Source organism: Trachypithecus francoisi, unplaced genomic scaffold (assembly GCF_009764315.1).
Source record: "Trachypithecus francoisi isolate TF-2019V2 unplaced genomic scaffold, Tfra_2.0 Lachesis_group4, whole genome shotgun sequence".
NCBI classification, from domain to species: Eukaryota; Metazoa; Chordata; class Mammalia; order Primates; family Cercopithecidae; genus Trachypithecus; species Trachypithecus francoisi.
The window spans coordinates 67,396,955-67,413,975 of NW_022681469.1; the positions used below are offsets into that span (position 1 = coordinate 67,396,955).

At 37.3% G+C, this 17,021-nt stretch overlaps 1 long non-coding RNA gene and 1 pseudogene across 1 annotated transcript; both read left to right on the forward strand.

The window, feature by feature from the left end:
- The first annotated feature begins 738 nt into the window (after positions 1–738).
- On the forward strand, positions 739–3,004 carry LOC117072396. The gene is made up of 3 exons (XR_004432782.1): positions 739–888; positions 1,729–1,823; positions 2,785–3,004. It is a non-coding gene; the product is annotated as an uncharacterized LOC117072396 (long non-coding RNA).
- Positions 3,005–3,334: 330 nt separating this feature from the next.
- On the forward strand, positions 3,335–16,690 carry LOC117072146 (annotated as a pseudogene).
- Positions 16,691–17,021: the final 331 nt, after the last annotated feature.

Here is a 17,021-nt window from a genome sequence, read left to right on the forward strand (position 1 = left end):
AGAGCAAGCATTTTGTTCTCTGACCTGGGGTTCTTGGCCTCACAGATTCCAAGGAATGGAACCTTGGGCCATGCAGTGAGTGTTACAGCTCTATTAGAAGCCATGAGACATGGAAGACAACTGTGGAACCCAGCGACTACTGTTCAGCTCAATTAGGACAAACCCGGGCACTTAGCTATGCAGGAACAATGGCGAGCCTCTAGCCTGATCGGGAGTGGCAATGGGCACCTCACTGGATCAGAAGCGCAGCAGACAACCTGCTGGATCCAGAGGGGTGGAAGTCAGCGGCAGGCCTGCAATGGCGAGCAATAGCTCAGCTTGAGCTGAGACCAGAAGAATGTGCAGTTGCAAGATTTAATAGAATGAAAGAGCTCCCATACAACAGGAGGGGACCCAAAGAGAGTTGCCTGATCAGGTTCGAATGCCTGGGTTTATATCCCGATCATTCTCCCTCCCCCTGTGCTCTCAGGCAATAGATGATTTTGTTACCAGGGGGTCCTTGCTCACAGAGCTCCCAAGATGGTGGCAAGCCGTTTCCAAGATAGTGGCTGGCCACTTCCAAGATGGTGGCAAGCCTCGTGTTCTCTGACCTGGGGTTCTTGGCCTCACAGATTCCAAGGAATGGAATCTTGGGCCATGCGGTGAGTGTTATAGTTCTATTAGAAGATGTGGGTCACAGAAGAGAACTGTGGAACCCAGTGACTAGTGTTCAGCTTGATTAGGATGAACCTAGGCACTTAGCCGTGCAGGAACAATGGCAAGCCTTTAGCCCGATCAGAGTGGCAATGGGTGCCTTGCTGGATCAGGAGCACAGCAGACAACCGCAGGATCCAGAGGGATGGAAGTCAGCGGCGTGTCTGTGATGGCAGCAAACAGCAGTGGTGGACGGTGAGCGAAAGCTCAGCTTGAGCCGTAACAAACATGGACCAGAAGGGTGCAGTTGCAAAATTTAATAGAGTAAAATAGAGTGAAAAACAGAGTTCCCATACAAAGGGAGGGGACCCAAACCCAAAGGGGGTTTCCGTTGACAGCTTGAATGCCTGGGTTTATATCCTGATCGTTGTCCCTCCCACTGTGCTCTCAGGCAACAGATGATTGGCTATTTCTTTACCTCCTGTCGTTGCCTAATTAGCATTTTAGTTAGCTCTCCTTACTATCTGATTGGTCGTGTGTGAGCTAAGTTGCAAGCCCCGTGTTTAAAGGTGGAAGCAGTCGCCTTCCCAGCTAGGCTTAGGGATTCTTAGTTGGCCTAAGAAATCCAGCTAGTCTTGTCTCTCAATTTGATTATTTCTTTACCTCCTGTTTTTAGCCTAATTGGTATTTTAAAGAGCTCTCTTTACTACCTGATGGTCTGGGTGTGAGCTGAGTTACAAGCCCGTGTTTAAAGGTGGGTGTAGTCACCTTCCCCAGCTAGGCTTAGGAATTTTTAGTCGGCCTAGGAAATCCAGCTAGTCCTGTCTCTCAGGCTAGGTCCTCTGTGAAAGGAAACTGGATTGGAACAGAGCCAACATTCCCACCACATGAGGGCAATCGGGGATTGACAAAGTCCTCTAGAGCAAGCCTGTCCCTTGAGTCTTGTAAGGCTGGCAGCCACTCTTAAAGCTTTTAACTGGCTGACAGGGGCCCCGTGTTTTGTTTAACTTTTAAAAATGAGAGTGAAAAGCCTCAGAAATGAAAGTAGAGTTGGAGGTCCACTCCTACTCATTCTTCTGATGTTTCCTTTCCCAGCCAATGTACCACAATGTAGAAGTCTCTCATTGTGAGGTATCACCCAGAGTTCTTTGTCGCAGGATCAAGAGAATTAACAAGCATGGACACAAAGGGTGAGGTTGGAGCAAAAGTTTAATAAGCAAAAGAAGAAAGCTCTCCATCACTGAGAGGGAGCCTGGAAGAGGGTTGCTGTTTTTACAGTTGAATGCAAAGGCTTTTACAAGAAAATGATGATAGCTGGACATCTCATCTGCATAAGGCATGAATTTCTGGTAGCTCCACCCTGTCCTCCTAGTGCACATTTGGGCCTTTAGCTTGAGTTACTCCATATTGCTTTGTTCCCCTAACTGTGCGTGTGTCAGGGGATGGAATTTTCCATTGTGGGCTTGTCTGGGCAAGTCACCTGTTTAGCCTTTCTTATCTTGTGCAGCTGTGGGCACGTCTTAGGCAAGCCCCTCTGTGCAAATTCCCTTATTCATGTCTGCAGACTGTTCTTTTGTTTGAAAGAATTCAACCAAGGACCCTCCCTAATTGCCTGCCTGACTGGTTTCTTCCTTTCTACAATCTCAGTGACACCAACAGGATTGAAGCATTATTTAGTCTCACTGACATTTGAGGACTAAGTTGTTGATGATCATCATGTTGTCAGAAATCACTAATGTTTAATATATTAATGATATCAGGCTCAATAATAAGATGAAAGTCAAAATGAACGGCTTTTGCAAAAATTATAGCAGTGAGAAAATTATGGCAGTGAAAGAGATCTGATTTAACCAACCCCCACCTTGCCTTTAGCTGCTCTTAATTATTACTGGGCTTAGGTCAAGATAACTTTGAGAGACATTTAGTTTATAGTTTAAATGATAATAGCCCTTCTCCAAAATACAACTGCCTTTGTAAAGCTAATGAGAGAACACCAGGCTAGGAGGACAGAGGTGCCTGAATTCTGCTAAGGTGTAGACATAAACCAGCCATTATTCTGGAGGTCACAAAATATGCAACTTCCCCAATTATTCCTGCAGAGAACATCACTATCGTAGAACATAAGTTTGGCCTTTTGATATTTTTTTTCAGGATTTTTGACATGTCTGTCCACCAGTGGCTCCATCTGGATCGGCCAACCACTCCTGTAGCCCCACTCAGAAGGGACGCAGAGCAAGAGGACAGCTTCTGCTCCCTATGATTTCATCTCCAACCCAACCAATCAGCACTTCCTATACCCTAGCCCTCTGTCCACCAAACTACCTTTGAAAAGCCCTCACCTAAAAGCCTTGAATGAGATTGATTTGAGTAATAACTTTGTCTCCGACATGGCATCACCAGCATCAAAGTCTTTCTTTACTGTAATGCCATGGTCTCTGTGAGTTGAGTTTGCTTGTGTGGTAGGCAGAAAGAACCTGTTGGATGGTTACTTCAAGTAACTGACTATATGTTGCTAGTGTTTTTCTATTAATGTTATATATAGAGATAAACGATATAAGTCTCTCTAGTCTTTCTCATTTCAATTAGTGAAGTTTGTTGAAGCTCCCCTTCTTCAGGAGATAGGGGAGGACTTTTTCTCTCACTTAATTCACTAGGCTACCAATGGTAATTCATTTGAATTGTGTTCTATTGCTAGACCATAATGGCAGCTCAGGTTAGTATTTATGTGAACATTTTTCCCTGTTCTGTTAGAAAAAAAAACTGTATTTCAAGGCTCTGTTGTAAACAGGTTGACTTTAAATTAAATGTTCTTGTTAATCATTTAAGGAGAGTCATTAAGTTATGACTGCCCTTTGGAACACAAATATTTATTTAAGTTCAGTATTCTGTTTCCCTAGAAATAGGATTTCTATACTCTTTCAGAAGTATATTTGGTAAAATGACTTGGCTGCTTCTATATTTAAGCTTCCTTTTGAAATGAAAATTTGTTCCAACATGGATTCTAAAGGTTCAGCAAAACTGCTCATGAATGACTGGTTTTAGATGCATCTTTTGATGTTTTAGAAATTTCTGTTAAGGCTAGGCACTGTGGCTCACACCTGTAATCCCAGCACTGGGAAACTGAGGCAGGAGGATCACTTGGGCCCAGGAGTTTGAGACCAGCCTGGGCAAGATAGGGAAACCCTGTTTCTACAAAAAATATATTTTTAAAATTCGCATTTTGTCCTGCAAGCAAGTTTTAGAAAAAAATGAATTTAAAAAATTAGCCGTGTGTGGTTTTGCATACCTATGGTTCCAGGTGGGGCCACGGAGTTCCAGGCTACAGTGAGGTATGTGGTGCCACTGTACTTCAGTCTGGGCAATAGAACAAGACTGTCTCAAAAAAAAAATTAAAAAAAATTATTAATTAGTTATCTCTCGGATCAAGAATATTCAAAACCTATATTTTACAGATTCAAAATCGGTAAAATGTGGCTTTTTTCTTTAAGATATATAGGCTGCTTTTTTCCCATTTTTTGAACATTGTTTTACTCTCCTAATATTTTTCTCTTTTCCATAAAATTAAATTTACTGTTGAAATTGCATCCTTCTATAAATTCAGATTGTTTATAAATATGGGTTTGGAAATTACCCAGTTTAAATTTGAAATTATTTTATCTTGTATTTTTAAAACTAAAAAATATGCATGTTGTAAGAAAAAGAAACAAAAATTTTGCAGATGCCTATATTTAATAATATTTTTTCATTATGAAATTAAGATATAATTTACACATCATAGCATTTACCTGTTTGGTTATACATTCAGTAGTTTTAAAAATATATTAACATATTCACAAATTTGGCCAATAGCCACTAATATCTAATTCTGGAATATTTTAGTTAATCCAAAAAGAAACTGCATACTCATTAGCAGTCACTCACCATTCCACTCTCCTCTCAGTTTTCTGTTCCTATGGATTTGCTTACTTTAGGTGTTTCATAGAAATGGAATCTTACAATATGTGACTTTTTGAGTTTGGCTTCTTTTACTTCTTGTATTATTTGCAAGGTAAATGTGTGTCGTAGCATGTATCAATACTTTGCTCCTTTTTGTGACTGAATAACGTACCATTGTACGGATATACCAAAATTTGTTTATCTGTCTGTTTATGGTCATTTGGGTTGTTTCTACCTATTGCCTATTGTAACTAGTACTGCAATGGATATTTATGTACAAGGATTTGTATGAGTGCCTGTTGAATTTCTTGGGTGTATAGACCTAGGAGTGGAATTGCTGGGCCGTAAATTCTATGTTAACATTTTGAGGAACTGCCCATTTTTTTCCACAGAAGCTGCACCATTTTACTTCCCACCAGCAATAAATAAGGATTCCAATTTCTTCACATCTATAACTAGACCATCCTCTCTAACACTTACTTTACTTTTTCTAATACCCATCGTAGGTATGAAGAGGTATCTCATTGTGGTTTGGATTTGCAGTCCCTTAGTGACAAATGACATTGATCCTCTTTCATCTGCTTATTGGACATTTGTCTATCTTCTTTAGAGAAATGTCTTCTTAACTCCTTTGCCAATTTTTATAATCAGGTTATTTGTATTTTTGCTGTTGATTTGTAAGAGTTTCTTTTAATATATTCTAGATATTAGAGCCTTATTTCAGTGGTCCTCAATCTTTTGGGAACCCAAAACCAGTTTCGTGGAAGACAATTTTTCCATGGATGGGGACTAGCGGGGGATGGTTTCAGGATGAAACTGCTCCACCTCAGATCATCAGGCTTTAGATTCTCTCATAAGGAGCACACAACCTAGACCCCTTGCATGCATAGTTTGCACTCCTATGAGACTCTAAAACAACCACTGTTCTACCATGGGGCAGAGCTCAGGTAGTAATACTTACTCCACTGCTTACCTCCTGCAGTGTGGCCCAGGTCCTAATGGGCCATGGACAGATACTGGCCCGTGGTTTTGGGGTTGGAGACCTCTGTCTTATTTTATATATCATTAGAAAATATATGTTTTCCCATTGTGTAGGTATTTTTTTATTTTTAATTTTTGTGAGTAGGTGCTTATAATTTGTAGCATACATGAGAAATTTTGATACAGGCATTCAATGCCTAAAAATCACATCATGGTAACTGGGGTATCCAACACCTCAAGCATTTATCTTTTTTGTGTGTGTTACAAACATTCCAATTATACTGTGTTTTTTAGTTATTTTTCAATTTACAGTGTATTATTTGTTGACTGTAGTAACCTTGTTGTGCTATCAAATACTAGATACTATTCATTCTATCTATGTTTGTACCCATTAACCATCCTCACTACCCCCTCAACCCTACTACCCTTCCCAGCCTGTGATAACTGTCCTTCTACTTTCTGTCTCCATAAGTTCAACTGTTTTAATTTTCAGCTCCCATGAATAATTGAAAATATGAGAAGTTTGTCTTTCTGTGCCAGGCTTATTTCCCTTAACATAATGACCTCCAATTCCGATTCCATCCATGTTGTTGCACATGATGGGATCCTATTCTTTTTTATGGCTAAATAGTACTCCATCATGTACTACATTTTTCAATCCATTCATTTGTTGATGGGCACTTAGGAAGCAATTTAAGTTGCTTCCAAATTTTAGCTATTGTGAATAGTGCTGCAATAAACATTGGATGCAGATATCTCTTTGAATATACTGATTTCATTTCTTGTGAGTATATACCTAGCAGTGGGATTGCTGGATCATATGGTATTTCTATTTTTAATTTGAGGAACCTCCATACTATTCTCCACAGTGGCTGTACTAATTGACATTCCCACCAGCAAGGTACAAGAGTTCCATTATCTCCACATCCTTGCCAGCATTGGTTATTGCCTTTCTTTTGGGTAAAAGTCATTTAAAAATGTTTGTTAGGTGAAATAAAATATTAATTTATATTTGGTGGTAAAGGAAGACTAAAGAGATAACATATAAGCTGAAAGCTGAAGGATGAATAATTGTTGCCAGGTGGAGATGGTGGGAAGTGTCCTTGAAATAGATGGAAGAGCATGTGAAACATTTTAATTTTAAATTTGTGTATTTCATTTTTTTAACGGCTATCTCCCTGTCTAGCCTGTGAGTTCCATGAGACTAGAAAGCATTTCAGTTTTATTCTCTTAATTTGTTTCTTGCTCTTAGTACCGTGACGGAAACAATAAGTATTGTTGAATGGATGAACAAACAAGAAAATTAAAATGTACCATATTAGGGTATTTAACCAGGACAAAAACTTTCACTTGCTTATGGGCTTGTGACATTTATCTAGAACTACTAATATTCCTAATGCTTGAATGTCATTTCCAAAGCCTAGGTTTCATTTACCACAAATATAATCCAACTTATTGATTTCATATTTTCTGAAAACACTTATGGTTCTGTAGACTATTACTCTTTTTCTCTTCATGAGCTATCAAATTTCAGTGTTTCCAAAGGGCTACCATGGTGTTTATCTGGTTCCTGTTGCCAGGTACTAGGCTTCAGCCTGTTGTTATAGCTTTCCCAATGCTCATTCTCACTGTCATACATCTGAACAAAGATAGTTTACAGATACATAGTACAATGTACAAACACACAATTATTGCTGATCTGGGTTGGGCATGGTGTAATTTAAGAAGTAATCTAGCCAGACATGGTGGCTCATGCCAGTAATCTCAGCTCCTTGGGAGGTTGAGGTGGGAGGATTGCTTAATGCTAGGGATTCAAGAACAGTGTGGATGACATAGACCACAGCTCTATAATTTTTTTTTTTTTTAATTAACTAGATATGGTGGCACATGCCTGTAGTCCCAGCTACTCAAGAGGCTGAGGTGAGAGGATCACTTGAACCAGAAGTTCAAGGCTGCAGTGAGCTATGTTTGTGCCACTGCATTCTAGCCTGGTGACACAGCAAGGCCCTGTCTCTAAAATGTTTTTGAAAAGAAGCAATTAAGTAATAAAACTGTTTCCTAACTCAGCTCTGCCAGTGTGTGCCCTGGAGGCAAATCACATCATTACTTGCCATTTCAACCATAAAATAAGGAAATATGCATTATAATAACTTTTTTATGCTTTTAAGTTCAGGGGTACATGCTCAGCTATGTTACATGGGTAAACTTCTGTCATGTGGGTTTGTTGTAGAGATTATTTAATCACACAGGTATTAAGCCTAATATCATTAGTTATTACTCTTCTGCTACCCCCCGCCATTCACTGAAAGGCCCCAGTATGTGTTGTTCCCCTCTATGTGTCCATATGTTCTCATCATTTAACTCCCACTTATAAGTGAGAACATGTGGTATTTGGTTTTCTGTTCCTGTGTTAGTTTACTAAGGATAATGGCCTCCAGCTCTATCCACATTCTTGCAAAGGACATGATCTTGGAGATGATCTTGTTCTTTCTGGTGGCTGTATTAACTTGTTATCTTACTTTATGGAATTAATAACTCAAATAGTAATAAACAAGATTTGATAAACTCCAAATAATTTTACTTTTTTAATTAAGAAAGTTGAAAGAGATAATAAATAAAGACTCTTCTATTTTTAACATTTTATAATTCTGGAATAGTCCGAAGTTCTCATGAGTGCCTCTATCTTTTCTCCAGGTAAATACTACTTCTATACTTGTCCATGGGATCCCATTCCACTTTCACAATGAGAAACTTAACAGCTACATGTTATTGAGACTGCTTTAAATATTATTTTCCCAAGACAATACAAGCCTGAGTCTGGCATCACTATTTTTGGCTTCATGACTGCTATATGCCACTCCTGTAGGATGGTGATTAAGTATAAGCCTTTCCAGCTGCCTTTATTTAATTACTTTTGGTTCCCAGGCAAACTTGTTGTTAGTCCATAGTTTCCACTGTGCCCATGCTTCCACCTGTTCAACTCTGCCCTTTCCTCAGCTCGACACACCCTTTTCCCAGTCTCTACCTAACAAACTCCTGCTCAGACTCCTAATTTCAAGGACTGGCACTGGACATTCTCTATCATTTTAGTTTGTGTTATTCTGATTTAGGATTCTTAATACGAGCCCTCTAGACATGTAGGTCCTGAAATTTTCTTACTTGCTTTGCATTCCATTTGCTTAGAGGGTAGGGAAGGACTATCTTATTGAAGGGGCAGATTCCTGGGCCCCACTCTTCTCATCCAATTTAGGAAGTCAAGGGCAAGGCTGGAAATCTCCATTTAATACAAACATCCCAAGTATTCTGATAAAAATTGTAGCCCATCCTTTCATCAATACTGGAGGTCTAAATTAATGAGCTTCAGGGGTCTGTGAACCTCCAGAAATCTTTATAACATTTTGTGGCTTTACATATATTTGTATTTTTCCAAGGAAAGGTTTCATAACTTCCAACAGATTATTAAAGGAGTCTGTGATAGAATTTTTTTTAAAAAGCAACACTTTATAATGTTATTTACCATAAATATATATATTTGGCTTTGTTGAATAAAACTTCTTCCTTACTTGAAGAAAAAGTAAAAAGCATGAACTCAGAAATATCAATCTCCTTTTTATAAATAAATCAATTTTGATGACTTGGTAAACTATGAAGTACTCATTATAGAAAATAAGAAAAATCATAGGAAAGTGTAAATGAGAAGACAAATATTACCCAATAACCCACAAGCAACCACTGCTAATGTTTTTTGTTATATTTTCTTTAAGGTACCAAAATGCTTATAAGGTCTAATATAAGCATTTTACTCTGTAAGACATTCTTCAATATACAAAAAAAAGATAAAAATGTTTAAAATGACTAAGGACAGTAGACACACAAACACACAAACTTGGACTGCACACTTTAAGTTCTGGAATGCCAGTTTTAACATAAAGCAGGCAGCACACATCTATACTGCTGGAGGAAAGGGGAGTCCCAAAATTCCACCTGTCATTTGCATTTAAACAGGAAAAATACAAGACTAGTAGTTAGATAAATCTTGGTTCTGATCTCTCTTCCATCATGTCCTGGGTAAATAATTCTAGATAAGTCACTTAATATTACTGGGATTCTGATGATTGACCTCTTATAGAGATAATGGCACATAACACTTTTGAAGGCAGGATGCAGAAATTTATGATATCCTGAGGTCCGTTAGGAATATGGATATGCATATTCACAAATATACAATTATATGTATACATACATACATATATATTTATATAAAATTACTATTATTCATGTTAGGCCATTGGAAAATGCAGAAGGTTGCAAAGAAATAAAAATATCCTATATTCTTATAACTCAGAGGTAAAAGCTCTTATCCAGTGTGTTTTTTTAACACATAAAAATTCAAGCTGATGGCATCCACTTTGGCTTGACATTGTCTTAGAGACATGCAATGTATGTCTAACAAAATGATATGTGCCGTATGTTGAATTTTTATTCAAAAGCAAATATTAATGCAAGGGATAGCATTGAGAACGGTATAAGTAATGAAAAGATACATAAGTGCAGCACTTATATTTATACAAGCAGAAAGTCAAATGCATTGTGTATAGAAGTTACATACTTGGACAGTCTATGATTATTTTTCACAGTATCCTTGCTTCACCACAAATACAATGAAGTAAACCTAAGGACTCTCACCTTCTATGAGCTGCCGTATCCATGGAAACAGAAAACTGGGAAATTCAGAATTGTCTCCTTGATTTGTATCTGTATTTAACATAATGCTGGGCAAGGAACAGTGTTCAATAAATACTTATTTGTATAGCCTTTTACCTCTTTAACTAGTCACACAACAGCTTCTATTAAACAAAAAAAAAAAAGAAGTGAACCTTGTGCAATCCAAAGCAGAGTCCAAAGCAGTTAAAATGCTAAAAAGAAAACAGTATTAGGCAGCCTGTGGTAAGTGTATCAAGTTGCCCAGGCACAGGTAACTGTCCCAGTTAGACAATTTCATTTACACAAGGCCTCAGGGTGAAACTGCAGCTGAGAAGAGGTCATAATGGTTGTGAAAAAGACAGGCAGTGAAAATGATCTTTGAGAAGACAGGTTGTGTAGTCGGCCTGGATTGCTAGTGAAGAGCCGAGAAGAGGAAAAAAGGGAGAATAATAAGAAAGGTTTCTCAAGAGGGAATAGCAGACCCAAGAGATGGTGGAACCCACTTTGTTTTCTAAGGATCCTACAAGTTTCCTGTGGTGGATTGTAAATCACACACTTGTCATGACTACTCCACTTTCCCATGGGATTTCTGCACTGCAGGAGACAATGCCACAATGAACTCTGTTTGGAGATACCTCGTAAAGCTCACTGGGAGTTTCTGAGAGCTATAAAATAAGTAGGGATTCTGGAGAACAGAGAGAAATAATTTTATTTCCAAGAGAACGCTGAAGTCTAACTAGTAGGATTTAAATGATTAGCCCAAGACCACATGTCTTTTAGCGACAGAATTAAGTTTCTATGTTACCGTGCCTCATCCAGTCATCTGAATTGCAATGGTCCTGCTGTGGAATCTTGAGGCTTATCAAGGTTGTTCTAAATTTTATAAACAATGGTTTGTTGTTTATTCCAGAATATTATAGGCTCATCTGGAAAATTATATCTGGAAAAAAATGATACCCCTAAAGCCTGAATGGTTTTATAAACCAAGATAAGACTGAGAACCCAGAAGAGGTACAGGAAACACCTCAGACATTCGCAATACTTTATACAAAATATATTTGCCTCAAAAAGGAAGGTGATGATGTTGAATAAAAGTTGATACACTATTGTGTAAACACTAATATGATAATAATATCTTTAAGCTTCTTTAACAATCTTAGTGCTTCAACATTATTTTATTTTTATTGACCTAATAAGTCATTTGAAGTTTTGCATAAAGGTGCCAAGTTTCTATTTCTCAGGGAAAAACTTTCAGTAAGGAAGAGCCCTTAATTTCTTCTTTAGTACCTGCTTAAATTGAATGATTTCTCAAACATTATTATTATTTTTGAGACCGAGTTTCACTCTGTCACCCAGGTGGGAGTGCAGTGCCATGATCACGGCTCGCTGCAACCTTGACCTCCTAGGCTCAAGAGATCCTCCTACATCAGCCTTCCAAAGAGCTGGGGCTACTGGTGTGCACCACCACACAAGGCTAATTTTGTCTTTCTTTTTTTTCTTTTTATTTATTTTTTATTATACTTTAAGTTCTAGGGTACATGTGCATAACGTGCAGGTTTGTTACATATGTATACTTGTGCCATGTTGGTGTGCTGCACCCATCAACTCGTCAGCACTCATCAACTCGTCATTTACATCAGGTATAACTCCCAGTGCAATCCCTCCCCCCTCCCCCCTCCCCGTGATAGGCCCCGGTGTGTGATGTTCCCCTTCCTGAGTCCAAGTGATCTCATTGTTCAGTTCCCACCTATGAGTGAGAACATGCGGTGTTTGGTTTTCTGGTCTTGTGATAGTTTGCTGAGAATGATGGTTTCCAGCTGCATCCATATCCCTACAAAGGACACAAACTCATCCTTTTTTATGGCTGCATAGTATTCCATGATGTATATGTGCCACATTTTCTTAATCCAGTCTGTCACTGATGGACATTTGGGTTGATTCCAAGTCTTTGCTATTGTGAATAGTGCCGCAATAAACATACGTGTGCATGTGTCTTTATAGCAGCATGATTTACAATCCTTTGGGTATATATCCAGTAATGGGATGGCTGGGTCATATGGTAGTTCTAGTTCTAGATCCTTGAGGAATCGCCATATTGTTTTCCATATGGTTGAACTAGTTTACAATCCCACCAACAGTGTAAAAGTGTTCCTATTTCTCCACATCCTCTCCAACACCTGTTGTTTCCTGACTTTTGAATGATTGCCATTCTAACTGGTGTGAGATGGTATCTCATTGTGGTTTTGATTTGCATTTCTCTGATGGCGAGTGATGATGAGCATTTTTTCATGTGTCTGTTGGCTGTATGAATGTCTTCTTTTGAGAAATGTCTGCTCATATCCTTTGCCCACTTTTTGATGGGGTTGTTTGTTTTTTTCTTGTAAATTTGTTTGAGTTCTTTGTAGATTCTGGATATTAGACAAGGTTAATTTTTTAAAAATTTTTTGCAGAGACAAGGTTTTGCCGTGTTGCCCAGGCTAGTCTCGAATTCCTGGGCTCAAGTGATCCACCCATCTCGGGCTCCCAAAGTGCTGGGATTACAGGCATGAGCCACTGCACCTGGCCCTCAAAAATATTTTGTACGAAGTAATAAACATGATCATTAAGTGCATAATATTTAAAGTCATTCATAAAACTCACCCTCCTAAATATGGGAAAAGGTATCTTTCAGTGCCTTTCATTTTCCTGAAAAGTAGTAATTACATGGACTCATATATTCCAAACACTGGACAGACTGCGACTTAAGAGAATTGTCTAGTAAGTGTATTGGAGTAGCCGTTCCTAAGAAAATCCTTAATTTATCGTTGTGTAAATTGATATTTTTATATCTACTTTGTATGACTTCTGAATATAAAGTAATCAAGAAATGAAGATAAGCTGTCTTCCAACTCCACTGAGACAGAGCTCAAAGGACACTGGAGTAACTGAAGTAGAGCAACCAAAACACTTCCCAGAAACATGCCAATCCTCATAAAGAGGGACTTCTGTATTGTTATTGTGCCTTTTGCAATGCAGAAACAATAGTAAGAATGCTGCAGTGTGCTAGGAGTGCTTCCTAGGCAGTAAGCTTTTACCCCTTCAGTAATAAATTTCTTCTAAAAAATTAAAATACTGATTGAGACTCTTCTGTGTTTCTATCTCTTTACAGCTGTTCTCTCCCTCTGCTATACTTTCTAAAATATTTTCTAGCTTACAAACTTACAATGGCTTTCTATTGCCAAGAGCTGTCAACATAGTGCTTTGTGCTTTGCTAGCATGAGCCTGGCTACACCTACTATGTGTCCTATGAGCTTTAGGGTCACTTGAGTTGATATGGCCAGTGGCAATCAAAATAAAACAAACAGGAAAGAAAACAGAGATGGATTTAGAGGTCCTATGAATTTCAAGGAAGGAATTCATAAATATGCTAGTTGATATGAGACATTTTAAAGATACTGAATGTGCAGAACTAAAGTAAAAGCTAGGCAGGAAGTGGGAATATAGGGGATATCAGCGGTTGTCAGAAGTTTCAATAGGAAGAGTAGTTCCATCTGGACTCTAATAGAAAGTAAAACCACCTCTTCAAAGTATAGTAGCCTTAAGAGTTTATGTTAGAAAAGTAACCAGTGACTAGAAGGAAAATAAAGAAAACAATTTTTGTGTGTTTAATTAATTTCCCTAAAATTGAGATCTTATTTGTACACAGTATTACACAGTATATCTCCCAAGTCCCTCATATATTAAAATATTAATAATATGTTTTTAGATGAACTTGACATGGTAGAATAAGGATGATATTAGAAGGGGGAAAAAGACTGATTTAGGAGTGTGGGCTTTGTCTTCCTTCAGCTTCTTGATATTAGGGATGGTTGTACAAACCAGGCTTCATGTGCCTCTGCTTTGTAATATAAGGATTGTTAAGAATAAAACTATAATAAATGACGTGACTCTAACACTATGTAGAACGATTATATATCTCTTTGCCATTACAGAAGGTTCATCATGCAACATTTCAGATCATCATAAATATAAATTATCTTGACATATACTAAAGGAAAATTCAAATTTTGTTTTTGCTTCCCAGTTTTTAAAGTTTCATGAGTTTAGGAGAGACTTTACCTCATCTCATGAGTGATATAAGAATCCTTATTCTAGGACCTTTAAAAAGTATTTGGTAATGTTAAGTTTTAACATTTAATTTTACTCACAGGTATGATACGCAACAAACAAACAAACAAATCCCAGAGCTCAGAGGAGTTGCAAACTACTAAAGGTGCCATGATAAAATAACACAGAATAACATGATCTCTTCTGTATAAACCCATAATGGAGTTCTCTCTATTTGGTTTATGATCTGCCTTCTAATAGCTTAAGGATAGAAGAAAAAAACAGAATGATGGCTAAGTCACCAGAAGTGTTTTAAATAATACAAGAGTTTCAATATACTTCAAAAAATGTATATTCATTTTTAATAGGCATTTATCGGAATATGCTATGCAAATCTTAAAAAGACAAAATACTGTACTAGAAAGGTAAATTACAAGCCATACTCAACATCTGATATTTTTCTCTAAGTACTGAATGCTAATTGAAAGGCTATAAATTTAAACTGCTAGTGGTACATTTCCATATTAATTATTAAAACACAATTAAAAATTGAAGAATATTCTCCAAATTCAAAAAGGTCAGGTTCAAATGACAGCAAGCAAGATGCAATATAATTGGGCAGGTCACCCACAATTCCATGGGTGGCCATGTTCTAGGATGATTTTCAAAATCAGATTATTGATAATATAATTTACTTAGGAACATATGGCCTGTTGATCAACCCTCTTCCCCCACAACCCTCACCCACTGATGTTTCATTAGAGGGCTGATCACAGCACTTTTTTTGTAAACTATACGGTAGTTATTTAAAACTAAACTGAATAAAACTGGTTTCTTTTTGAGGGTAAATAAACATAATTTCCCCTATTTTCTTGGATAGCTATATTTTAGAAAAGTCCCTAGATACCATTAACATGAATATTATGCAATATATGGATTATAGGCCTAGTGTTATTAATAAATATTCATATTGAACTTTACAGTTGTTAATACTTTATTTCTCATAACTGTGTAGATGAAAATATGCCTGGGTGATACTGGAAAAACAAGAACATTGATACTTCCAGTTCATTAACTAGGTTAGATTGGCTTCCAGTTCATTAACTAGATTAGATTGGCTTCCCAGAAGCACAGCATACATAAAAAGTCAATATTTCTGTACTTAATGAAAATTAAATATTATACTCTGGTGTACCTAGCTATATTCCCAAATGTTATGACCTTGGAAAAATGCAATGGATCCTAAGTAACTAAAACAATCTTGAAAAAAATAAAGTTGGAGGGCTCAGACTTCCAGATTTCAAATCTAAAAATCTGTAGTAATCAAGACAGTGTGGCATTGAATAAGAACAGATACATATAGATAGATAAAATTGAATTAAGACTTCAGAAGTAAACTCTACCATTTGTGGTCCATTGATTTTTTTTTTTTTTTTGACAAAAATGCCACAGCAGTTCAATGGACAAATAACATAGTATTTTCATTAAATGGTGCTGGAATAAACTGGATTTCCACACACAAAAGAAGAATTTGTACTTACTTCATACAATACACTAAAAGTAACTTAAATTGGATTATAGGCATAAGTGTACAAGCAAATACTAGAAAACTCAAGAAAACACACAAGTAAATCTTTACAAACTTAGATTAGGCAATGATTTCTTAGATACAGCATCAAAATCACAAGTGATAAAAGAGAAGATTGATTTCTTGGGATCATCAAAATGAAAGACTTTTTGTGCTTCAAAAGACACTATCAAGAAAGTGAAAAGACAAACCAAAAAAGGTGAGGAAAATATTTGCAAATCATATATCTGACAAAGGACTCGTATCTAGACTATATAAAGAAACTTTACAACTCATAATCCAATTAAAAATGGGTTGTAAAGAGGAGTGACAGCAATGCAAGATAGCAGCCACCACGGGCTCAGGAGTAAAAGTCCTTCGCAATTTCCAACTGTTGGAAGAACTTGAAGAAGGTCAGAAAGGAATAGGAAATGGCACTATTAGCTGGGGTCTAGAAGGTGACAAAGACATTACACTTAAAAGATGAACGAGAGTGATAACTGGGCCTCCAAGAACAATTTATGAAAACCAAATATGCAGGCTTAAAATAGAATGTGGACCTAAATACCCAGAAGCACCCCCCTTTGTAAGATTTGTAACAAAAATTAATATGGAGTTAATAGTTCTAATGGAGTGGTAAACCCAAGAGCCATATCAGTGCTAGCAAAATGACAGGATTCATATAGTATCAAAGTTGTCCTGCAAGAGCTTCAGTGCCTAATGATGTCTAAACAAAATATGAAACTCCCTCAGCTGCCTGAAAGACAGTGTTACAGCAGTTAATCAAAAAGAAAAACCACAGGCCCTTCCCCTTTCGATTTAAGCAGTCCTCATTTTCCACAGTAGTACATTTTCCGGATACATCTTATAGATTTCAATATTCTGGAAAGGACGCTCCCATTCAAAGTAAATTTACCTTAAGATACTGTAAATGATATTAATTTTTTGTACATTTGAAACATGTAAGTTGTGCTAAATGTAACCACTGTCCATGTAGTTGAACGTCTGGGATCAAAAAAGTATATTTAAATTGATTCCCATTATAGCTAATAATATCTATTAATAACTCAACTGTGAAAAGACACATCACACAATCACCTTGATGTTGATTACA